The following is a 27,065-nucleotide window of genomic DNA, read 5'->3' as shown; positions in this document are numbered from 1 at the left end:
CGTGGAAAATGATTAACAACACTTGACTAGTTTCAATAATCCCAAATGCTTGAAAGCCTTTTTTTGTGTGGTTATTAAGTGATATCATGGAAAACATAGAAGAAGGAGAAAGCAAGGTGCATGCCATTTTGGAGGTCTATGGTGAATTATACAATGGGACATGGGAAATGGCAATAAATGGATGCGAATCACTGGTCAACTATAGAGAACACTGCAGAGTATGTATATGCATACATATATGTCTTTGTATATATATATGTATATATACAATATCATAACTCTATAACATGTAGTTATTAATGCTGGTATGATAAGTGGAGCCTTCATATAATAGTAAGGATGACATTAAAACTTTTTTTACTATGATGCTATAAGTTTGTATGTCTAAATTTCACTTATATTTTTATTATAGCTTGTAGTATTATATAGTCAGATTGTCACTTTCATATTCTTATTAATTTTTCCTATTTATACTTTTGGTAAAATGTAATGGCAGAGGTAATTTTGTCCTTTCAAGTCTATCAGCTCTTTTCCATCTGGTAGCTTTAAAGAAATGTGGTTAACATTGAATGTTTTCTTTTTCTGGCATAGTTATCTAGTTTATTTTGAAAATTAGTCATATATTTTATTACAATTTAATATATCGGGGCTGGAGTGATGTCTCAGAGATTGATATCACCTGGTTTGGCAGAGAATCTCTGCTTGCTTCCCAGCACACCCACATAGTAACACACAACCATTTTTAACATTGAATGTTAACATTGAAAGAATGCTGGGAATTTGGGAGGAAGGAACAAGTGAGAAGATGTCTTTTGGAGCGAATGTAGGTCAAGTGAGAGGATGTAGGTAACTGGAGGGATGTCTGGGAGACAATAGTTTGCCATGGTCTTTTCTACACTCCTCTCTCCACTTCCAGTTGTCATGAGATAGAATTTTTCCCTACCATACCTTTCACTTTTGCCCTACCTCAGGCCCAGAGGGAGAATGCAGTAACCTTGGATCTAAAGCTCTGAAATCATGAGATGGTATAGATCTTCTCCTCATTTCTTTCTCTCAGATAAATATTAGAGTTTTATTGAAGAAAAACATTTTGAGTTATAAATTTATAACCTCAACAATATATCTCTATTTACCTTTTCTCGCGAATCCCTGGATTTATAATCATATTCAGTGTTTCAAATAAACATCTCAAAAATTGTATTTCTCAATGGAATCCTTCCTACTTACCTTTGAAAATGAAAAGTTTCTGATCTTTCACTCTCTTAGTGAATCAGACATCTCATGCTTCACCCTAAATTTTCAAACTTAAAATTCTTTTTTATTTTAAGATTTTATGTTTTTGGCATATACATTTATATTATTAGACATAAGTAGAAAAATTACACGCAGCAAGAAGAAATACAAAACAATTAGGGATCATATGAATGTTACATTCAGGGTGTTTTGACTAATTGCATTTGACATCCTTGTAGAAAACTTCTTTCCTATTTTGGTGAGTCTAAAATTCTGAATGAGACTATCATATCTCATCTCTGCCAACTCAAAACCTTTATCTGGACCTAAAAACATCTTAAGCCCTAAACAGCTAAGGTTATTTGTAAGACTAAACTACCTGGTCTTCTACCCCATCAGTGACTTGAGAGGAATGAAACTTCATTACTTTAGTGTACTGGAATGCAGGTTAGGGGCTTCCAAAATGAGAAGGAAAAGAAAAAGAAAATGAAAGCGACAGTTTGCTGCCCCGACAGTCACCCACACTCTCTATAACATTGGAGCATCATCTTCAGCCTTCTGTCACAATATATCGGATAGACATATTTGTGGAATAGGAACTATTGAAGGCTTGCTTACCCTGTCATGGCAGAATTTAGCTGTCGACTGACTCTGCCTGCATCCAAGATTGCTCCTTTTTAGGCAGAATTCTGTCTGTGGCAGAAATGAGGCTGGTTTTCCAGATTTGAAGCCATCTACATATGGAAGATCTTTGATGCTCATCATCTTATTGAGGTAGGCCGGGCATTGCCAGGAGTTAACCTGTCTTGTTGGTAGAGAACTTTAAGGTATGAAAACCTTCTTAAATGCCATATTATGTATGTCTTTGAGGTTTTGAAGATTTTATTTAACAATTTTACCATATATAGGATCATCTGCTAAACCTAGGACATATATTCTTGTGATTAAAAATAAGCTGGTAGTTGACATGACCCTAATTTGATCAACTAACAATTGGCTTTTATTAGCTAATTATCCTAATTACTCTGCAATAGCATGTTCCAGGCATTGGAAGTAAGCTTTTAATTATAATTAAGTTGTATGAGTTCAGTGCCTGATTCTAGAGTAGCAACATGTATAATATGTGTGGAGAACAGTCTTGAATTTGAATTCTATATCAATGTATCAAAGTTAATCTTATTTTTTTATCAATATACAAAATTCTATACCAATGAATTAAAATAAAAATTTTGTTAGTAACAAATAAGGCCTTGGATTGAGGAGTAGATTTGATAATATACTTTTTATCCTATCATCCCTATATTTCTATATCCCCCTTCTTTCTTTTCAACCTCTATCTCCATATCTATAAAAGAGAGAGGAAGAGAGACGTCCCTGAGTCCAACCTCATTTTCTTTCTGAATAAAACCAATCATATCCTATAAGCAAGGCCTAATAAAAATAAGCATCTGTAGCCCAGGAGAGAAAACATAAACTTACCCAACCTCCTTCTTCCCCAATTTTATTCGGTCCCCTACAAAGGTACTATTTGCCCCCAAATCAGCTGGAAGAAACCTTAAGAGAACTATGCCTCAGTCTTAAAACTTTGAGTTTGCCAGCCACATGCTTTCTCTCGCCCAGGCCAGTCATTTTAGTTAAACTTCCAAAGATACAGTTTGAATATTACTTCTACATACCTTTATTATGACTATGATAGCTTAAGGCATCACCTGTTCTTAATGTAATGGTAGCGTTACAATTAGCTATCATTGTAATGTTAACTTAGTCTGTCATAAATGCCTGAGCTCAGCCTTTTCCTACTCAGTTGTACGTAGGTTCTCTGTGAATTTATATCTTTAGACCCAACTCATGAATATGTATTCATTGTCTTTAAACTCTACAGAGTTTTTCCATAAAATGTTTCTCATTTGAAGCTTTACCTTGACTTTGTCCTACATATTTCTTAGAATATTCATTATGGTTCTAGAATGTTCTTTCCCTTGCTGATGCTTATCACACTCTGGCCCAAGTTTGGCATTTTCTCTGTATCACAGTCTATAATGTTTAACCCTCTTTTGCATTTTTTAGAGTTCCAGTATCTTCTTACCTATACCTCTCTTGTATCTTCTCCTATGAACACATATGACTAACTATCACATGTAAAGACATAAAACTACTTCTAATGATTGAGGACATAAAGGAAATATATATGTCACCATTAAAATAACACAGATATGACTGACAGAAGTAGAAAGAGAAGATTTATAAAAGGTGGCAATGTAAATTGATATCGATCATATTTCATCATTATCAACTTAAAATATATACGTAGAACTAAAGAATCTTAACCCCTAAAAAACTGAGTTTCATTGTAAAACTAAACTATCTGGTCTTCAACCCCATCAGCGACTTGAGAAGGAATAAAATTAATAACCTGAGTATACAGAGAATACAGGCTATCAGCTTCCCAAATGAGAGGATTACAGAGACAGTTTGCTACCTGAACAGTCACCCAAAACTTTCTATAACATTGGAGCATCTTCTTTAGTCTTCTGGCCCAACAAATCTGACAGACATATTTGTGAGGCAGGAACTATTGAGGATTTGCTTAACCTGTCTTGGCAGAGTTTGGCCTGCATCCACGCTTGCCCTTTTTTAGGCAGAATTCTGTGTGCGGTAAAAGTATTTTACCTAGTGGCTTATTTGCCACACTTGAAGCCATCTTATTAAGGAGGATCTTGGTTTCCCATCATCCTCTTTGAGGTAGGCTGGGTGTTGCCAGGAGTTAAACTGTATCATTGTCAATGAATCTTTAAAATAATAAAACCATTTTAAATGGAATATTCTGTATGTTTCAAAATCTAACTATTTTACTTTATCTTTCTATCGAATCATATCTATCTGTTGCAACTAAGATGTTTTTATGTTTAGATAAATGTTTTAAATTAATAATGATGACATATAATAGATATTGATTTCATTCAGAATTTAAGATGCACCAAGAGTTTTCTTCAAAGCTGCTAAACACAAATAGCCAAAACACTAAGAATGTAACATATGTACAATTCCTGATTCTTTCACTGTTCTTCTTTCTGTAGGTAATTTATTGTATATACGTGTAATAATATAAATGTATATGTGAAAAAAGATTTAATAAAAAACGCTAAAAAACTAAACACAGCACAGAATGAAAAAAATGTGGCAATGAAAAAGACAGGCCAAGTTTTGTTCAGAGATTTCCATAGCTCAGAAGAGCACTCGTTATTCTGGGAAACAACAAATATAAACCTCAATTCTTCATTTGATATCCTCAGTGCCTAGAAGAGACCTGTTCATGTATCATTAATCTTATGTCATTTTAATGTTGTGCCATCATTATGAATTCTAGTTGGCCTCCCTAACTATTCATCATGTTGTAATGGCATCTCAGTCTAGTTGGTACCATGTATTCTCTTTTTATTTTCCCTCCCCACCAGAAAAATTTTATTATAGTAAACTCTGAAAATAAGTATAAATTTAAGACATATCTTTATTGGGCCAAAATAATCTACATACAAAGAAATTGAAATTTGGTTTAAGGGTGTCACACTAAGCAGTGTAATAGACCATTGTAAGTGAGATCTAAGTATAAGGGACAAAGGAAAACAGTGGGAATTATGAATTAATGCGACTCAATGGTATAAATTAAAACCCAGGACCTGGAGTAATAATGAAGTTACCCTGGGAAGGAACAGTGAGTTCAGATACTTGCTCCAAGTTTCATATACAAGGCTGCTTACATTGAGCTAAAATATAACACATCGTTGGAAATTTGATCTCAACCATTAATTTATAGATGTTGGCAACCAGGTTCAATACCACAACTCTTGTTATACAAACTCATTATTTTAATGATTTATGATTTGCATTTCAATTAAAAATATCAGCCCCTGACACAAAGCAGTCTTCCTCAGTATAGAACAAGCATCACTTCTAACCTGGGGAATGCAAATGCAGTCACACAGCCAGCTTCCCTGAGACTCCATGGAATTAAATTTTTAGGCCAAGCTCAGACTGGCTTCAGCATACCAAACATAAGTGATGATAAATGATTGAATATCAAATTAGAGTAAGTGTGTAGCAGGGAGCCTCAAGGATTGGTCCTGGGCCCAGCCTTAGTTAACACTGTCACTAATGATCTGGAAAAGCAGGTAAGCAGCATGTCAAGCTTCAAGATGTACTGTAAAACCAGAGGAAAGGCAAGAACACACAAATGCATTTGTCTTTATGAGATGCATACAGCTTAAATAAGTGGAGGGAAAACATGTAGGTTTTAACTATAATTGGATTAATGTAGCTACAAAGTGACATAATTATAAAGGCTATTTTCTGAATTTGTCATCAATAAACCAGAAAGGAACTGAAATACTTATTTTATTTTAAGTGAAGAGGATTCTGTTATATTGGAAACCATAGCTCCAAGATACCAACTGCTCCACCATATCAGTAGCTGACTATTCATAGAGGAGACATATAACACCTACATCTGTAACCCTCAAGAATATTTGGTACCTTAAGAAACCTCACTATATGGTAACATTCCTTGGGAAAGTCGATTTCTTTAGTTGGAGACTGAAGTGAAATTATTAAGGCACAAGTGATATAACTTCAAACCAATTTGCTACTAAATGAGACAAGTGCCATTTTAGAACCATCTACAGGATGTCCCCAGATGTCACAATGGAAAGAAGCAAAGAGAAATAGGTTAAGCAAGATATATATTTCTGTATTTTGTTGTACTTCCTAAGATAGTTCACAATAGCACAAAGAGGGAGAACTTTTTGTAGAAATAAGAAAATGGGGGCCCAGTGGACAAATGAACTCTCCCCAGGTCCTATGGGAAACAGGTAGAATTCAGAATCTAGGACACTGAGCCAGAAAGTCCTGCATTGTTGCAATTTGTCAAAAAGAGATGATCACCGAATATTCCAGGTGGTGGCCTGTTCTTTCTGGTTTCTTCATGATTTGTTATGGCATGTGATAAAGCTGACTCCATGAAGTTCGTAAGCCCAAACAGACATGAAAAGACTGTTTGCTAGTCTTCAGTATCTCCCTTTCACTGGTTGTTAGGAATTACCTTCCCCTGTACAGTGGAGTGTGCTCAGCTCCTTTTGATTCAGTTCCCCATTCCAGAAGAATGGAGTGCAGCTGCCTGGGTGGACCCTTCATCTTAGGCATCTACAAACATATTTTGTACCTAAGAAGCTTATTCAATCTAGCTGAAAGCAATTGAAAACCTGAGGATTTCAAACCAAAGCATCTATAGGAACGCTCAGAATACGCTATCATGGTATTCAAATATGTACTCATATTTTGAGTTCATGCTTCCTAGAGCTGTGTTAGATAACAGGTCAGAAATGCCCACCCAAATCATACCAAATTACACACACACACACACACACACACACACACACACACACACACACACTGCACAGACAGAGAATTATCCAACTGTTACAAACGTGTGATTTGGCTTTTCTGTAACTTTATTAGATGAGTGTGTCCCTCTCCTGCTGCCAGCCTCCATTGCTTGGCATAGTCCACCTGCAACTACTTTACCCAACGTTTCTTGATTTGATAATAGGCTAAATCCACATGGCTTTCTTTCTATCTAAGAAGTATTTATGTGAGTGCCTGTTTACCCTAGTGTATTATTTCCCCTTTGAAAGCATGAATATCTTGATATTATACCATTTTGCCAGTGTGTGTGTGTACGTGTGTGTATGTGTGTGTATGTATACAAAATAACCTTGTACTTTATAATTCATTAAGAAATTTCTAGGGATCTTATAATAGGAAATTAATATTTAAAGTGTTTAAAAGATTTTAATGAAGCATAAGCTACTGATATGTTCTTAAGTTTTATCAGTACACAGGAGCAAAAGTTAAAATATTGAACATAAGTTATAGATAATGCAGTATGGTCCTATAATTACATATGTGTACTGAGCAATTTAGATATATACGCACAAAATAAAATATTGCTAAAATATAGAAAATTTACATTGCATTTATTATTTTATTATTTTTATGTTTGTTTTTTAATATATACATTTATATTATTACACCTGAATAAAATAAAGAACATACAGCAGGAAGAACCACGAGACAATCAGGAATTATATAAATATTACATTCATAGTGATTTGGCTATTTGTATTTGGAAAACTTGAAGTAAACATCTTTCCTATCTTGTTGGTTCTAAATTTCTCAATGAAGATCAGTATCTATCATATCTCATCTGTATTAACTTAAAACATCTATCTTGATCCAAAAACATCCTAACCCCTAGCCTACTAAGCTTAATTATAAGACTAAACTATCTGGTCTTCAACTTCATCAGAGATTTGAGAAGGAATAAAATTTAAATACCTGAGTGAACTGGAACAGAAATATAAATTGAGTCTCTACAGTATGAAAAAACTAATTACACAAAGAAATGGTTGAGATTTTTTTCAATAAACAAGCTATGCTCCTAAATTTTATTTTACAAATAACTATTTCTTATATGATCATTATAAAATTTACAATTACCTCTGTGGATCACAGTGTATTATAAATGAGCTGTAGGTGCAAAATAAATAGATCAAAGTCAGTAGAATTACTTTGATTTGGAATATTTTGCATGCATCTGTAGTCTAAAAATGTCCCACGTTCTTTTCAAACATGGTTTCAATTTATTTTGTCAGATCACACATATTAGCTTACGTTGATTGTCATTGGCATCAGTTGTTCTCAATTGTGAAGACAAGAAACCTTATTTTAAATGGAAGTTGTCAGCATAACTGACTTTGAAATACAACACAGCTTGCTCAGGAATAGATGTGAATTTCTGAACTTGTTTTACAGTAGTGCTAGCAGTTTGTGCCAAGTCTGAAACCAATTAGCAATGTTTTATTGGAGCCTAATAGCACAGTGAGGTTTACTGTTAAGTGCTGTGTTAGTGCCAGCGTGTCTATTGCATAGGAGGTAGGGTGTTACTGGCAGATATACCACTGGAGGGGGGCCTTCCTCACAGATGTTCTGTTTCTAATCTCACTCCTTCATCCAAGTGTATATCTGCTTATATTTTCCAGAGGACTGTGAACATAAAATAATAATTTCAATTGTCAGCAGTCATTTGGATTATTAATTCACTGTAGTGACCACACATATCAAGATTCCTTCAACTCCCTTGTTAGTTTGGCACTGTTCAAATTATATGATATATGAAAGGCATTTAGGTTATGGTGAGATTAGAAGATCCTCAAGTTTCAAATTAGTTGAAAATTTTAATTGAATTAGCTCCTAAGCTTTCTTGAACCATCCCTTTGAGTCACACCTTGGATGCATCATTACCCTCCTGATAGACATGTGCATTATAGTATCTACTATACTATAGGACAAGCAAGCCACTGGGCCTAATGACATCACTTCTACCACAGACAGAATTCCGTCTAAAATTGGGCAAGCTTGGATGCAAGCAGATTTGAAGGCCAAAATCTGCTGAGACAGACTAGGCAAGTCCTCAACAGTTCCTGCCACACAAATACGTCTGTCATATATTTTGGGCCAGAAGGCTGAAGATGATGCTTCAGTGTTATAGAGAGGTTTGGTGACTGTTCAGGCAACAAACTGTCTCTGTCATCTTCTCATTTGGGAAGCTGCTAACCTGCACTCCCTGTATAACTCAAGTAACTAATTTTTTTTCCTTCTCAAGTCTCTGATGGGGTTGAAGATCAGATGCTTTAATTTTACAATTAAGCTTAGTTGTTTAGGGGTTAAGATGGTTTTAGGTCTAAATAGATGTTTTAAGATGATAAAGATGAGATAAGATAGGCACTGATTTACATTCAGACTTTGAGACTCAACAAGATAGGAAAGATGTTTTATTCAAGCTGCCAAATACAAATACTCAAATCACTATCACTGTGACATTTATATAATTCCTGATTGTTTTGTGGTTCTTTTTGCTTTAGGCAGTTTATTTAAGTGTAATAATAAAAATGTACATGTAAAACGAAAAATACTAAAAAAAAGAAATAAGTACAGAATTTATGTAACACTGTATAGAGAATTGGATTCCCACTCACGGTCAACTATTTGTACTCTTACTTTTACATGGTGTAACAACTGCAGACATATCAGAAAGGCTCCAAAATGCTTTTAGAAATTTTTGATGACTTTCATATTGCATGAGGTGCTCTTGCTGTGGTTCCAGACATATTTTATGATCATGCCTCACGAATCCTGGAAGAATCTCACTGCTGTGTTGCAGATAAGAACTCTACTTCTGATCTAATCTATGGACTCGGAGGTAGAAATGAATAAAGTTGTGAAGAAGGAAGAGGAAGAAGGGTAGGAAGAAGACTAGAAGAGTAAAGAAGGGTTGTGAGAAGATAAAGGGGTGAGGAGGAGGAGGGGATCAGTCATATTGTATTTGCCATGAGACTGTGTAAAATAAATGAGCAGCAGCATTTGAAGATCATTCTGGAGCCTGTTCTTGTCATTTGAGGAGTGAAAAAAAAAACAGTTACAATTATTTAAACATCAAATGCTCACAGACAATTGAAAAGACTGCACTGCTTTTCATTGTAGTTCCACTAAAAAAACATTAATTTTCTAAGGCTATATTTTACCTGAGAAATAATTAAGGCCTTAGCTTTGAGAATGACTTCTGCCAATAGCTTTTTATGAAGTTCTGATGTCAGTAATTACTTTCTTTTGATCATGGCCAGTGCTTCCATTGGTCATAGGCTGTTCCTTTTGGAAAAGGAGACAATGGCAATCTTATGTTCCTTTCCTGAATCTCTCTGATGCAATTATATAAAGTACATATTACTTAGAGCAAAGGTTTCTCTTTTCTGGGAGCATAGGATAAGAACAATACATTTTGAAGTTGGAGCATAGTGGACGAGGACAAACTCAAAGATATCGTATTTTTCCGTAAGCATATTGTTTCAAGGAAACAACTTAATACCTCATCTCCAGTTTTTGTTTATTTGAACTTTAATTCTATAAGTAACGTTACTAGACTAATGTTTCAAATTACTTTAGCACTTTAACTTATTATTCATACTGAACAGTGGAATTTATATGTGTGTACAGATATGCAAATGCAATTTATTTGGAATAGATTGTTCTTATAAATTTCAATCCATGACATTTACTTATAGTGGGGACAGTGAATAGAGCACTGAATTCATTCTGCAGAACACAAAATATGAATCATCACAGCACATTTGACAAATAATTCAACCATAATTTCAAGATAATTTTTATATTCTGATTTTGTGACAGAGAAATTTACCACTTTTAAGGGTGTTTGTTCAAGAATTTCAGCATTATTATAATAAAACTTAAATTTAAACGTAAACATAAGTAAGAATTTTTAATCAACCGTTGAGCCTTAATGACATCTGCAAATCCTGAAGATTCCTTTTGCACTTTCTTGAGGTGAAAGGGGTTGATGACAGACTTCTAAAGCAATTTTTGTACCTAGTGACTTTAAACATCTTATCTTCTACTGTATGGTATGGGTTAATAAGAAGCTCCCCAAATAAACATGTGCATAAGAGCAGTCCTTGATTTGCAGTGTTTGCTAGCTTCTGTGGTTTGAGAAGCTCTCAGTATAGGTGGTATCAACATTCTTTTTATTTATTTAAGTTATTTATTCAGCTTATATCTTATTGTTTTCCCCTCACTTGTATCTTCCCATTCCTCCTACCTTCCTCTTTCATCCTATTCCCCTCCTCTAGGTCTGTGATACAAGGGGACTTTGTATCCCACTATAAGATCACAGCCTATCAAGTCTCTTCCTTGTAGCCTGCTTACTCTTCCTCTGAGTAATAGGAAGCCACTGAATGAGAAATGATGTTCTCTCTACTGCTGACTCTAGGTGACTCAAGCCCATAGGTGGATTCATATTGACTGAATTTCCAATTAAAGCCTGTTAAAGATCAGAAACTGGGTTTCATATTATAGGTTTCAAAATAGTTCATTAGCATCACTGCTCTACCTAAACCCAACTATTTCTTCCCTTAATGAAGATATTTGCTGAAGTATAAGGGCATGTGCTAATACACTGAAAATATGCATTTATTTTTCAAAGTTAGCAGAAAATAAATACTACTAAGTAGATGTTACTTTGGAGCAAGTGCAAGACTTTGAAGCAGGCCTTCAATCACAACACACATGATGCAGATGCATATGATTTGAGGACATCTATATAGTGATTTCCAGGCCAACCAGTGCTATATAGTGAGACCCTGAGTAAAAATATTAATCTAAATTTATCTACTAGGAAAATAAAATGTTACTTTTCTTCTACTATGAAAATATAATGTTACCTTTCTTTTACTAGGAAAATACAAGGTTACCTTTCAAGTGTTTGTATCAGTACATTGTCTTAGATTGATATGTTCTACTTTGTCTTTTGTTATCATTATTATGACAACTTCTATTTATCAATGCATCATTAAATATATTTGATAAAGTTCATAATTTGTCAATACTACATCAGATTTTTCTGACATGCAAGCTGTCCATAACAGAGAGTATTGATTCTCACATATACTATGATATTGTGTTATGACTCAAAATATATAATTTCTGGTTACTACCTATGAACAATTCTTGCTATTATTTTAATTTCTTCTTCTGTAATAATTGAACACACCCCTTACCCCTCAAATTACTTGAAGATATATTAAAAATAGGCCTAAATTAATATGCTTTCTCTTGACATGTATGTTAGGTGCTTAAGGAACATAATTCAATTTCTCCTTTAAACAAATTAAAAATTATCAGAGGAAAAAAAGATGGACTCAACATATATTTCAACAAATTAATTATGAACATCTTCTTCTTTTTTTACTACTTAAAATTTTCCTTTGTGTTTACATTCAGAACAACTGAATTGATTGTACACCTGCCATATTACTATCTTTAACATCTTTTAGAAATCCCTAGCATAGATTTGACAGCATTTCTCTTACAGTATATGACTTTCATTCTCAGTCAATTGTTTTGACATGCACTTTTATTTTCAGATCAAAATTTAGCTGATTGCTTTTGATGTAATCAGCACTATTTATTTTAAGCTTCAGAGAGTTGACTGTGTGCTGGATACATTCTGTGACATATCCTATCTGGGTGTAGACATGTGACATATTCTATTCCAGTGAGTCTTCAGCAGAAATGTGCCTTGTTGCTGGAGCCTACACCATCACCTTTCCCCCCTTCTTGTTATTATTATTAATTTCATTTCTTCCTTTTGTCATTTTCAGCTTTCCAGATCGCAAGGTGATTCCAGACTCTTGACCTCCAAATCACTTCCTAAGTCTAAAGTTGAATTTGGACATGGAAGCCAGTGTTGGAGAGTTATTTAATGATAAGACAGAAGAATCAAGAGTACCTAATGACCATAGTATCACTATACTAGTTTTAACTGGGTGAGTTCTAGAACTTTCTATAATAAGAAGCACCACTGAGAACTATAAATGAAAGGAAAAAAGTAATTTCAACATCAACTTGTCTTACACTTTTCTTAAACTTAATCTTGATTTGGAGAGTTTATTTTAATGAAAAATATTTTGAAAGTACCCAAGAGAATTTAATAAGACAAAAAGTTCCAAAGTAAAACAAAACCCTCAGAAATATCAGTGAAAATCATTTTATTAAATCTGCCAATATTACTTTATATTACCTTGATAAAAGAATAAATGGGATGAAGTGTCTACATGTCTACTACCCTGTGATAGTCAAGAAATGTTAGGAAAACCTGGGCAGTAGATACTCCAGAAACTTTTAAAGACATTAGGACATTTTACTCTTTTGTTGTTCCCATATTTTATGTTATTTTAAAGAATAAAGCTGTTATAACTCAAAATAGTTGTGGCTGAATTTCCATTTTCTACTTCTAAACATCTTTTTAAAATATATATTATTATGTAATTTATTAGTAATATATTTAAAATAGTAATTTTTACCTTACGAATAATTTAGCAAACTGTATAATGTAACTTTGAGATCAAGAAAATGAAATGTAAGTTTTGATTTTCACAGAAACTACTAGATTAAGTTGACATGTAAAACACATGACTTAATATGGTAGCAAAAATGAGAATCATGTCAAGGAATATGTAATCTTCCTATAACTCTATTATCCATAAAAAAGCTTTAATTAATTAATTTACTGCTGGGGTTTGAACTTGGAGCCTTGTGTGTAATAGGGAAATACTGTACACCTGAACTACCTCACTAGCCTAAAAAAGTCATCACAAGTGTTTTATTTTCATTGGAGTTTCAGGTAATTTCAGTAAATAAGTCATCATTTGATCCATCTTACTTTTGTCTTTATAAGAAAAATTATTTTCAGATAGATTGTTTCATAAATCTACTATGAGACAATCTAGAACCTTAAAAATATGGGAGTGATATTACCATGAGGTATGCTGTACACCCTAGTCCAATTTTTCAGTTGCAACATTTAAGCTTTCTAAATAGAGTGGGCTGTCAACTATTTTCTGTAATGGGGGAGTGATTTAGTAAGATAACAAAACATAAAATTTAACCCACTTCAAAAATTCTTTACACTAATACTTCTGAATTCCTATTCTTTTCTTCAGAGATAACCATTAATAAGCAGTGTTTCTTCTGTAGGCCACAGTTCAAGAAATACTAAAGTTGATAGACTAGTTGTTTACATTTGGTGTATTTTAAAATAACAACGTAGACCCAGCACAGTACTATTTAAGATAAAGGTTTGTTGCAGCTTCAGGAGGATTATGAGCATTGTGCTGTTACTGAGCTTTACTGAGGAGGATGGAGTAGGGTTGCCAGAGAGGGTAAATGTGTTACATTCTAAAACTTAGAGACAACAAACAAAGAAAGTCAAATCACTTTGTGACAACTTACCCTCCTCGTAACCAGTCAGGTTTCTGGATCACTATGTTTCTTTCAGAGGCTGGCCATTCATCACGACAACGGTGGCCTGTCAGTCACCTAAGGACCTCTTGCTAGGCTTAAGCTAATGCTCAATACTCTTGAATTAAGGCATATTCTTCCTAACACATGATCTCCTGGGACAGTGAAATCAACTGCTATCCTAGGAAGACCATCTGTGTGGCAAAAACCTGTGTTATAAACACTTTGGGACCTCTATATGAGGAATTCTAGAATAGCAAAATTAACTTCGAAGAGTAGAGGAGACTTCTGATACTTTAAGGCAATTTATTAAGCACAGGGTTTGAATAATTTCTTTATTGTTTAAAAAAGGGGGATTTGTTACTGGACTTTATCTTTTGCAGTTCTAGTCATCAAACATGGAGGCGCATGCATGCTTTGCCACTGCACTACCATGGAGACACAACCCATCCAGGTTATGACTTTTAGTTTTTGTATGTAATAGAGGAAAGTTTTCTAAAAGTAAACTGAGAAATAATAACAAGAGGACTCATGAACACAGTAATGACATTTAATCTAATGTTTGAAATAGGCACTACATTGAAAATCTAACAGAGGGATATTTATTGGTGATACAGTTAAACTATGAGGCAGATGGCAATGACTTCTGCTAACACGTCTGTTTGCCATGCAAATTGTCTCTGCTTTTTAATAAAACATATTTCCCAATGTGCAAGACCAGAGAGTCAACACTGGTTCAAGCATTCCTTCACTTGCTGAATCTCTGTCCAGTTTAAAACTTTCATTATTCTCAAAATGAGCAGTATTCAGATGGCCATATGGAGAGAGGCACCAGATCCAAAATTATTTCTGTCAAAGAGTGCTCTGTTTTAGTTAAATAATAAAACAATACACAATTTTCAGTTTTCATTTCCTCTATCTGTCCTTCTGTCTCTCTGTCTCTGTCTCTCTCTGTCTCTCTTTGTCTCTGTCTCTCTCTGTCTCTGTCTGTCTGTCTGTCTGTCTGTCTGTCTGTCTCTGTCTCTCTCTCTCTCTCTCTCTCTCTCTCTCTCTGTGTGTGTGTGTGTGTGTGTGTGTGTGTGTGTGTGTCTGTGTGTGTGTGTGTCTGTGTGTCTTGGCAACATAGCATGATTCTGGAAGTTACCAAACAACATGAGGGAATCAGTTTCCTACTTCTGTTTCATGGATTCCAGGGACTTAACTCAGCTAAACACAATGGTCCCTTTCCCCATGATCCTTATTTACAGTTCTTTCCACAACTTTGCTCGTCATGATTTGCAAAATCCTTCTTGAATCAATCCTTAGCTCAGATTTTCTTTCTCATTGAAGTTATTCTCTCAGATTCCATAAAATCAAGTCTTTTCTTGAATCTTAATACGGAAAATCTGAAGAGGTGTCTAAACTGATGCTCATATGAAAATATTTTTGTCCCCTAATTTGTTTTATAGTTTATCAGATAAAGTGTTCTTAATTGAAACCCATTTTTCTTCATATTTTTGAAGACAACTTTTGGTGTTTTCAAGCTTGCACTGCTGTTGTGCTGAAGTCTGAAGCTATGCTATTACTGAAAGGTTGATGTAATCAACTCTATCCCTCTTTGATACTCTCATAATAACCTGCTCATACATAAATGCCAATTTATTTTTATGAGAGAGTGAGTCTGAGCAAGTGACACTTAGAATGAATAGATAAATAAACATTCTCTAGTATGGTGTGAGATGCCAACAACAAAAAAACGAGAAATATAACTGTTCAAAATTTTTGGAAATGAAGTTAACTATAGATTATTTTTCCTGAAAAAATGATAATGTGACAAAATGGTATGATATATAAAATATTCTGTTTAAGGTATTTTAGATTACATTATAATCAGATACAAATGGTGATGGAACATCAATGATTCAACTATTCAGAATACAGCTGAGTTGAAAATATAGTTTTGAAAAGCATTAATACACAACTTACATATAGAAATATGAAACTTCTTGTGATTTCTGACAGAGATGGTCTAAAAAGTTACTAGGAGAAAACATTGCTAACTCAGGCTACAGCGCCATGGGCAACAATGTGACACAAAGTAGAGAAGTGGAAAAGTAGGCAGTGAAAAGGAAAAAAGAATCAAACTTAAACCAACCAAACTAGTAAAAATACTAGAACAACTTGAAACCAAGGGAGGAAGGACAAAAAGAAAACAATTTCTTGATACTGAGAGTTCAATTAAAATAAATGCAAATAAATCAGTTATTAGACTGTTTCAATATGAAAATGGTTATCATCCAAAGCATTAGCATTCATAAGATAGAGGTTAGTTCCCTGAGTAGAAAATTAATAATAGATTTTAAGTGGATCCTTTACACCAAGAGCTGTTTTACACAAAGATGATTAGAAAAACTATTAACAAAGTGATATGTAGAAGATTTCACACCTTATGAATTGGTATATGTATACAGATCTAAATTAGCCATAATGAATTAGAACTTAGCTGTACAGGAGAGGACACTGGAGACCATGGAGTTGGAAGTAGAATCCTGATTCTACAGTCAGCCTATTCAACATTATTAGACACTGCCTTAACAACAATAGCAAAAATGACCATTAAAGATTATAGTCATATAATTTAGAACTATATAATAATATTTATCATATTTTAAAGGTAAATTAATTTCCCATTAATGTATTAGAAATACATATATCTATTGCTTATTTACATGAAAGGTTGGTATTTTAAGATATAGGTACAAAGAATATGATTTATGAAATCCTGCTTTATATAATGTTTTCCATTAACTGTGAACTGGTTTTATCATATAACTGAACACCAAATACATACCCTTGTGATTCTCAAGAGCATCGTATTACTACTTAGGTTCTGTCATTTAACTTCTCTTTAACTAAATAATGGTATTTAAACTGGGACAGTATAGCTAGAATTGATTTAGGTAATCCTTGAATGTCAATTTAGTGAAAAGTAGACAGAAAGTTGACTGTGGCTAATAGTCGAGTCATAAAGCCCATTGGGGCATTTAATTTAATGCTGGTTAAGGATCATTTATTCAAACCATTGCTATTACTTCACAGACATTACTAAGAATTGAATAGGAGCTAAAAAGTAAAATGTACATAAGATTATGTGGGTCTGCTGTGACTGTCAGAGGATGTGAGTGTCTTCAGGTCTGTATCATGCAGCTGGTATGGCTAAGGCTTGATCATCTTCTCAAGTGAAAGAGAGTGGTCTTGAGAATGAGTGATGACTTTTAAAAGGACAAAAAGCAAAATGCTTCAAATTCATCAACCATGAATATATATATATATTGAATACCTAAAGAAATTTTTATTTTTGGAAGTTTACCTTATGAAAAAAACTTTCCTTAGCTTCAGAGGAAAAATGAAATGCATATGAGTGTGTAGGTGTAGAGATATGGCTATATATTTACATATGGAACCTTATTAATGAAACATTATAATAGTTTGCTAAACATTTTAGCATTCCTAGGGAATAAATTCTTAGTAAACTACTTTTACTATAAAAGCAATGTAATGAAAAACATTTTCATACATCATAATATTTTTCTTCTTAAATGTGTCTATGACAAGATTTTTTATTTGCAATAAACTTTATACAATAGAAATAGTTATGAAACAATCCAGAAACTCATATATAAAAGTTACAATAAAAATGCTTAGCTCATTTGTATTCACAACCTTGAAAAAATATTATCTATTATAACTAGGTGAATCTAAAGTTTTATACCTAAATCATTCTCTATAATGTCTTGTATTTATCAACTTAATAAATATCTTTCTATACCTTAAAACCTTTTTAAACCCCTAATCAATGAAAGTTGACTATGAAAATAGAACAACCTAGTCTTCAACCTCATCAAAGACTTGAGAAGGAAAAAATATCAGTACTTAAGTAAGAAATACTGGCAGATAGATAGGTAGATAGGCAGATAAATAGATAAATAAAAAGATAGATGATTCATAGATAGATATGGTGTTATACTTTGTAAGTATAAATACATATGGATGGATTGATGGTCCTCAAAAATGTCAGAGACCTACAGAAAATGGCATTTAATTTTTTTTTATGAATTTAAGGTGTTTTTGACTTGAGACATATCTTCTCAGGCAACACACCTAGCCTACCTCAAGGAATATGCTGAGCATCATAAAATCTCCTTTTGGAGATAGCTTCATTAATACCAAACTAGCCACTTGGCAAAAATGCCCTAGCTCTCTCTCTCTCCTCTCTCTCTCTCTCTCTCTCTCTCTCTCTCTCTCTCTCTCTCTCTCTCTCTCTCTCTCTCTCTCTCTCTTGACAATATGCTGTCCAAAATGGACAAGACTTGAATGCAGGCTGAATTGACTGACAAGGTCTGCCATGATGGGTAAGCAAGTCCTTCATATTTGCTGCTTCACACTTACATTTTCCAGATATACTGGGTCTGAGGGCAGAAGATGATGTTCCAACTTTATGTAGAGAGATTGGGTGACTGTAAGGCAGTAAATTGTCTCTGTCATCTTAATGTTTTTAAGGCTTATTCCATTAACTTTTTAAAAAAATATCATCAGGCATTTAATGGGATATGTGGGCTTTCTATGTCATATAGAGATAAGACCTAGAGGTGTGTGCTGTTGCTACAAGAACAAAAGAAGAACTATATTTTTTCACTTATAATTTTGTTCTGAAATTAACTTATCATGAATATATATATTCTTTAATACATACAAAAATATATGTATATATTATCAAAATATTCTCAAATATGTTCTAGATACATTAATATGTAAATAAACTATAATGCTTTCTCAGTCCTATTAAAAAAAAGAAAATATTCTACCTCGTCAATATAAGCCCTTCATCAGACTATGTGTATATTTGAGAATATTTTGATAACATATCCATTAACTTTTTAGATAGATTTATGATCTCAGATTGTTATGTCAAGAACCATGTAATTGTGAGTTACAGAAACATTTCTAAAGTGAACTCACATTAAATAATAAACTTCTGGGATTATCTTCCTTCAATTCTTTGCCAAAATAAGCCATGAAATAACAACCTGTTTCAGTTCAAAACTTCTTGATCATTTGAAGTAATTACTGATTCCTATTATTTTCTCCACTGTATATTTATGTAATTATTATGATTTATTAATTTAATTACTTTACATCCTGATCTCTGTCTAGTCTCAACCCCACAACTCCTCCTTCCATCCAGCCTTCTTCTTCTTCTTCTTCTTCTTCTTCTTCTTCTTCTTCTTCTTCTTCTTCTTCTTCTTCTTCTTCTTCTTCTTCCCAGAAAAGGGGAGACCCTAATTGTTACCAATCCTCCTTGGTATCTCAAGTCAGTGCAGGACCAAATATATCCTCTCCCACTTGGGGAGTGACAAGGCAGCCCAGGTGGGGAAATGTGACCCAGCAGTGGGTAAAAAATTCGAAGACAGCCCCTACTCCTATTGTTAGTGGTCCCAATGATAAATAAGCTGCAAATTTACTACATGTTTATAGGGGTCTAGGTTCTATGCATGGAAGCTCTTTGCTTGACCCAGGATAGATTATTCTGTAGGTCTTGTGATGTCCTTGACCCCTCTGGCTTCCTTTATCCTTCCTCCCAATCTTCCACAGCACTCTCCAAACTCAGCCCATTGCTTGGCATTGGTACTCTGCATCTGTCTCCACCAGCTGATGGACGAAAGCCTAACAGAAGACAGTAATGCTAGACTCTTGTCCAGTCACTGCTTTGCTATTCTCTCCATCTCTGTCCCATCTTTGCTCCTACACTACTTATAGTTAGTCACATTGTGAGTTGGAGGTTTTTATGTTGAGTTAGTGTCATTTTCCCTCCATTGGGAGTCATGTCTGGTTCCAGGAAGTTCCCACTAATGCTCGTTAACACCCACTGCTTGGAGTCTCATCAAGGTTGACCCCCATAGACTCCCAGGCACCTCCTCTGTCCCGAAGATGACTCTTAATGCATTTCTGTTTCCTCCCTCAGTTCATATGCTCACCGGTCCTCCTCTCTCCATCCGCCTGATCCTCATTCCAGTTATCCTCCCCACCCCATCACCCTGTCCAGTCCTCTCCTTCCATCTACTTCAGATGCCTGTCATATTTCCTGCTCTGAGTAAGAGTCAAGCATCTTCCCCTGAGTTCTTCTTGGCTTCTTTGGGTCTGTGGATTACAGTACGGTTGTCCTATGCTATATGACTAATAACCCCTTCCAAGTGAGTACTTATCAAGTGTGTCCAACTGGGCCTGGGTGACCACACTCAGGGTGATCTCTTATAGTTCCATCCATATTCCATTGTGTAAATGTACCACAATTTCTTTATTCATTCTTCAGTTGAGCAGAACCTAGGTTGCTCCATGGTACGGTTGAAATCAGGGATGGAAATACCTCCCGAAGTTATTTTATTGGTTAGGGTTATTTATTGGTTAGCTACCCTGGGTTTTTTTTTGTTTGTTTGTTTGTTTTTCCTTGTGAAGTTGAGAATTATTCTTTCAATGTCTGTAAGGAATTGTGTAGGTATTTTGAAGAGAAATGTATTGAATATATAAATTGCTTTTGGTAAGGTAACCATTTTTTACTATGTCAATCCTGTCAAACCATAAGCATGGGAGATCTTTCCATGTTCTGATACCCTCTTCAATTCTTTCCTTAGAGACTTTAAGTTTTTGTCATACAGGTCTTTCACTTGCTTGCTTAGAGTTACTCAAAGGTACTTTATATTATTTGTGACTATTGTGAAAGGTGTTATTTCTCTGACTTCTTTCTCAGCCTATTTATCTTTTGTATACAGGAGGGCTACTGGAGGTATTTATCAACTGTAGGAGTTCCCAGGTAGAATTTTTGGGGTCACTTATGTATACTATCATATCATCTGCAAATAGTGATACTTTGACTTCTTCATTTCCAATTTATATCCCTTTGATCTCTTTTGGTTCTATTATTGTTCTAGCTAAAACTTCAAATACTGTGCTGAAAAGATATGGAGAGAGTGGGCAGCCTTGCCTTTTCCCTGATCTAGTGGAAAGGTTTAAGTTTCTCTTCATTTAATTTGATGTTGGCTATTGGCTTGCTGTATATTATTGCCTTTTATTGTGTGAAAGTATATGCCCTGTGTCCTTGATCTCTCCAAGAACTTAAACATGAAGTGGTGTTGCATTCTGTTGAAGGCTTTTAGAGCACCTAGTGAGAATATCATGTAGTTTTTCCTTTCAGTTATTTTATATCGAGGATTACAGTGATGGAGTTTCATAATTGAACCATACCTGCATCCCTAGGATGAAGTCTATTTGATCATGATGAATAATATTTATGGTATGTTCTTGGATTCAGTTTGTAAGTATTTTTGATTATTTTTTCATTAATGTTTAGAAGGGAGATTGGTTTGAAATTCTCTTTCTTTCTTGGGTATTTGTGAGGTTTATGTATTGGGGTAACCATGGCATCACAGAATGAGTTTGTCTATGTTCCTTCTGTTTCTATTTTGTGGAACAGTTTGAGGATTATTGGTATTAGCTCTTCTTTGAATGCCTGGTAGAATTTTACAATAAAACCAGTTGGCCCTGGGCTTCTTTTAGTTGGGAGATTTTAAATAACTGCTTTCCTTAGGGATTATAGTTTATCTGATCTTGATTGTCATTTGGTAAGTTGTGTCTCTCTATGAAGTTATCAATTTCATTAGATTCTCCAATTTTGTGGAGTACATGATTTTGTAATAATACCTAATTATTTTTTGGATTTTCTCACTATCTGTTGTAATGCCCTCCTTTTCATTTCTGATTATGTTAATTTGGATACTGTCTCTATGTCCTTTAGTTTAGAGCTATAATAAATTATGTTATATGACTCCACATGGTAAATTCTTTATCTGAAAGATATTGTTTGTTTTCTGTGAAACATGATTTTGTTTTTTGGGTTCAGAAACGCATAACAAGAAAGACTAGACTAACAATATACAAACGGAAAAACAAATAAATCCTAGGAAAAAGATTAGAAACCCATTTTAACATTCAGCATATTCATGGGGATGTATACCACATGAATTTGTCTTTAGAATATAATAAAAGCCTAGCTTAAGTAGATATTATTTTCCTCATTAAGATGACAGATTTTGAGCTTTAATTATGATGACAATTTACTTTAAGGAATTGCTCAGTAGATATGAAAATTCAGCTAGAATTTTCTTCATGGTATCATTGTAAGCAATCATATAAACAAATTCTGTTACTTTATGAATATGGAAATTGAATTGAAGTAGGTGAAGTTATATATTGAATAAGTCCATATCAGTGTGACATACTTAAAATAGGTTTCCCTATAATCATACAAGTAGTCTAATAATACTATAAATATAGTCACTATTAATATGAATTTTTAAAAGTAAAAGATTAAAATAGCTAAATAAATGATTACTAGTGTATTAATGTTGACATAAAATTATGACAGTGTAAAAGACAAAAATGATATTTTAAGGAAGGAGAGAAACTCATATATGTTGATGTTTCTTTATTGTATAAATTATAATAAACAGTGTAATGATTATCACGAGTTGTATTACTTATCCTAACTTCTGGATAATAACTCTATATCTAGCACTTAGGGAACCGGTCACACATACACATTAATTTAGTTCCATCTATGTCTGTAGAGTGTTGAAGAAATGATAGTGGTTAAAAGTAAATGTTGTGTACAGTAATTTGAAGATCATACTTATTTATCTTTACCTACTGTATCATTTCAAGGAAAACTTCTGGTTATCCATTTTATTAACACATAAGTATGTGTTTTTTATACTGGTTCTAAGTATGTTAATAATTACTGTCTCCACATGTGTCTTTCTAGTTCTGGGTTACCTCACTAAGAATGACAATTTCTAGTCCCATTCATTTACTTGCCAATTTCAAGATTTTCTTGTTTTTAACAGCTGAATAGTATCCCATTTTGGAAATGTACTTCAGTTTCTTAATCCATTCTTTAGTTGAGGGCCATCTTGGTTATTTCTGACTCTTAAAGCTGCTATAAACATAGGTGTCCTTGTTGTATGGTGGAGCAGCTTTCAGGTATAAGCCAGGAGTGGCATAGATGGGTCTTCAGGTAGAATGTTTCCCACTTATAAGTGGATATTAGCCATATAATACAGGATAGCCTCACTACAATACACAGACATAAAGAAGCTAAATAACAAGTAGGACCCTAAGGAGAATGCTTAATTCTCACTCAGGAGGGCAAATAGAATAGACACCAGAAGCAGTTGAAGAGAAGGAACAGGATTGGAGCCAACCATAGAGGTCCTTTGAAAGTCTCCACCAAGCAGGGAATCAAAGTATGTGCTGACACTCACAGCTATACTTTGGGGTGCATCACAGGGAGTCTTATGGAAGAGCTGGGGGATACAAGGCTATGAAGGAAACAGGAACTCCACAAGGATAACAACAGAGCCCACAAATCTGGTCCAGGGTGCGGGGTACTGACAAGAGACTGATGCAGCAACCAAGGACCATGCATGGGGAGGACCTAAACCCTCTGCTCAGATGTAGTACATAGCCAGCACAGTCTCCTTGTGAGTCCAATTGTATGGGGAGTGGGGTCCTACTTCTGACATGGACTCTGGGGCAGATGAGATGTGATAGGCTGATGTGAGACCTGGAGGAGATGAGGGAGGGGACTACAGTTAGGATGTAAGTGGAACAAAGTTAAAAGAAAGAGGGAGAGAGAGAGGGAGGGAGGGAGGGAGAAGAGAGAGAGAGAGAGAGAGAGAGAGAGAGAGAGAGAGAGAGAGAGAGAGAGACTGTTTCAAAAGGAAATTTTGATAACACTGAGAAAATTCACAGAGAGAAATTCCATGAATTTCAACAAAGGAAGGGGGTTAGTAAACTGAAGGAAATGAATTTAAGGCTAATATGTATTTAATAGCAAAATCAAATACAATATAATGTAGCAGAGACTGGGAAACTGACTATATACTTGAGTGTGGCTTTAGTTGAGTTTCTTAGGCCTATTAGCTTCTTATAATTTACTCTTGAAAACTTTTATGTTTTTATCTGTCTCTTTCTGTCAGTTTTCTACCTGTCACTACTCTGCCATCCCCCAAATTGAGGACCATAATCAAAGATGTCCAAAGATGTCCAAGGAATGTCCACCATTCCTTGATGCAGTTCATCATAGAGAAGGAGTACTTGTAGATGCCAAGGTGGAGCCATTCATGTTTCTTAAAGCTCTATATGTTTTCTCTATCTCAGTGAACATGTAGTCAAATTCCCCTCTTCTACAGAAACCAACCTCACAGATTTTATTTTGTAAAACCTAATAAGGCACTATTGCTGTACAGCAATGATTTTTTTCTCCCTCACATGGTACTCAAAAACTCTTGGTAGAATTTAGAGTCACAGAGCCTTTAATCATCAGTCATAAGGCAGAAGGCCCTATGACTTTATGGCCAGATTCCAAATGGATCTTTCCATTCATGTTCAATTCTCCTTTATTCTTTGAGAAGTTTGTATCTGCATATAATGTATTGTGATTAAATATCCTAATTCCCTCTCCTCAAATTCTTACCCTCTCCCCTCATCACCACATTAGTCTCCCAACTTTATACCTTTTTTAAAAAACCCACTGAGTCCACTTAGTACAACATGCATGTGCATAAATATAGAACCACATACTGCAGGCTGCGTGGCCTTTAAGAGCACAACTGAAAGAACAACGGTCTCTCTCTCTCTCTCTCTCTCTCTCTCTCTCTCTCTCTCTCTCTCTCTCTCTTTCTCTCTCTCACCTAGCTAGCATTGCTAGTCAATATCTCCTCAACTAAGGCTTATTCTTCAAGCCTCCATTCTTCACCCATGATGGTATTTTTCTACCTTCTCATATGGAAGCATCTCTTCAGAGATGTTGAGTTCAGAGTCTTTTATGAGATTAAGATAGAGTTTAATCTCAATTTTACTAAATTAATGGCTTGAATTTTATTTGACGACAAAACAAATTGTTGGATGAGAATCCCTTGCCTTGATCTACGCCCACCCTTTTCTTGGCTGAACATATGCATGGGGTGAGGTGGTGGTGTGTTGGCAAGATGGTGGTTGCTTAGCCGGAAGACAGTCACTATGACTATCCTTCCATTCATAAATAGGTCAATTCAACTAATATCCTCTGTCACTTTTTTTTGTGGTAAAATGTATACCTGTTAGACCTTCTGCATGCCTCCATTACTCACCAATAAGAGTGAAAGTCATCACTTGCAATATTGTCTGTGATGAACCTCAATACCCACACACTTCTATTTGTGTATTTTAATGGCTAAGTTTATATATTGTTTATATATATATAAAATTCATAGTTACATATGGGCATATCAATCATTCTTTTCCTCTTAAAGTCCATCAGAAAAAGAGAAAGACAGAGAGAGACAGAGTGAGACACTGAGATAGACAGAACCTAATACATGTTACACACTGAGTTCTCTGAAAAAAATAAAAAAATATAAAATGAGGGAATATTTCTTTGTGAAACATAGTAGAAAATGTTTCTGTGAATGTTAATGGATGAAGCGAGAGTCTTCCAGTTGTTCAGTATTACACTTCACAAGAGAGTGAAACCCTAGTTGACTGTTTAATGCAGAATAGATACTATGTCCTAGATATATGGATACTCAATGTGTGCTTTGGCACCAAAACAGTAAAAAATTTAAAGAAAATCTGCATGTGACCTGTATGCATTATTATATCTGAGAAACATAGGACTTTTTTGAAAATGCGACAAGATGTTTCTAGTATCTGTTCTCAAATTTGTTAATGCATTGATCATTACAAATTGGTCTACTATAAAGATAAATATTTCTCTACATGAGTGAGCATGTTTTTAAATTTCAGTGTTTTCTTTCTTGTGGTAGTTGAATCAAAGTCACCACAATAATTTCTTAGACTAAAAGAATACAACATTCAAAGCCCCTTACCATAACCAGTGCCTCAATGTAATTAAATGAGTACTTCATAGGTAATGAGTTGATTAAAGAAGTAATTAGGATGCTAATCATCAAGGAATAAAAAGTGATTAGGGAAGCTTTTGAAAGTATAGTAATAGTTCATGTTGGCTTATACGCATTGCTTTTGTGCTAATGGGGATCATTGGTTTACTAACGGCATTTCAAGTTAGTGAGTTTTCAGTGCTTTGAGCAATATCAAAGCCAGAGAAGCAGAATACACGGAGCTGAAGAAGTCTTCTAAGACAAGGGCAAATATCTATGATAGTTAGATAAATTCACAAGTGATTATATAATTTATTTATATGCTACTGTTTTCTTAACCATTGGGAGAATCCATATGAGTAAATGAATTTAAGTCAAAATCTCTGGATTTATTCTGTAGTTTAGCACACATTTATGATGAATATCCAATCTTAATTGAATTTCTAAATGACACTACCATATTGTGGTGCCCACACCAAGAGGTAAATAGAGTTCGGGTGGAAGAAGAGACACCTATAAGCAGGATGTGACAGATCTGAGTGTGAGACTGGAGAGATTATAATAGACGACAAGAAGGATTTTGGATTGCTTACTGCCATCCCAGCTGCCATGACCACTGGTGTCAGTGGAAGAAATACACACACACACACACACACACACACACACACACACACACACACACACTTCCTTTTGATTGTGGAAAAGAACAAACATTGAAAACAAACAAAATGAGTGAATGGTGATATAAAACTTCCTTTCAATTGTTGAGCCAGAAGTTTATGTTACCTTGTGAAATATCTCCTTATAGAGTGGTTGATGGGGAAAATATTCTTATCTCTGTAAATATGTAAACTAATTATTATGGCTCATGAGGTTCATGCTATGTTAACCTTTACTACACAGAGGATATTTATTTGATTGCTTAATCACTGTAAT

At 34.5% G+C, this 27,065-nt stretch overlaps 1 protein-coding gene across 2 annotated transcripts in view; it reads left to right on the top strand.

Moving 5' to 3' along the window:
- Positions 1-27,065, top strand: part of SGCZ (sarcoglycan zeta) — a 929,136-nt gene that overhangs the window by 368,746 nt on the left and 533,325 nt on the right. The window contains exon 1 of one of the 2 annotated variants that reach the window (XM_084758267.1): positions 12,546-12,683. The exons of the other annotated variant lie outside the window; for it this stretch is intronic. The gene's annotated coding sequence lies outside the window, so the exon portion shown is untranslated. Of the gene's footprint in view, positions 1-12,545; positions 12,684-27,065 lie in introns of those variants that run through there. 2 annotated transcript variants of the gene reach the window in all.

This window comes from Acomys minous, assembly GCF_964271855.1.
Source record: "Acomys minous genome assembly, chromosome: 15".
Classification (NCBI taxonomy): Eukaryota; Metazoa; Chordata; class Mammalia; order Rodentia; family Muridae; genus Acomys; species Acomys minous.
Note: the sequence above shows the minus strand (reverse complement) of the source record. Positions and strands in the feature narration are given on the sequence as shown.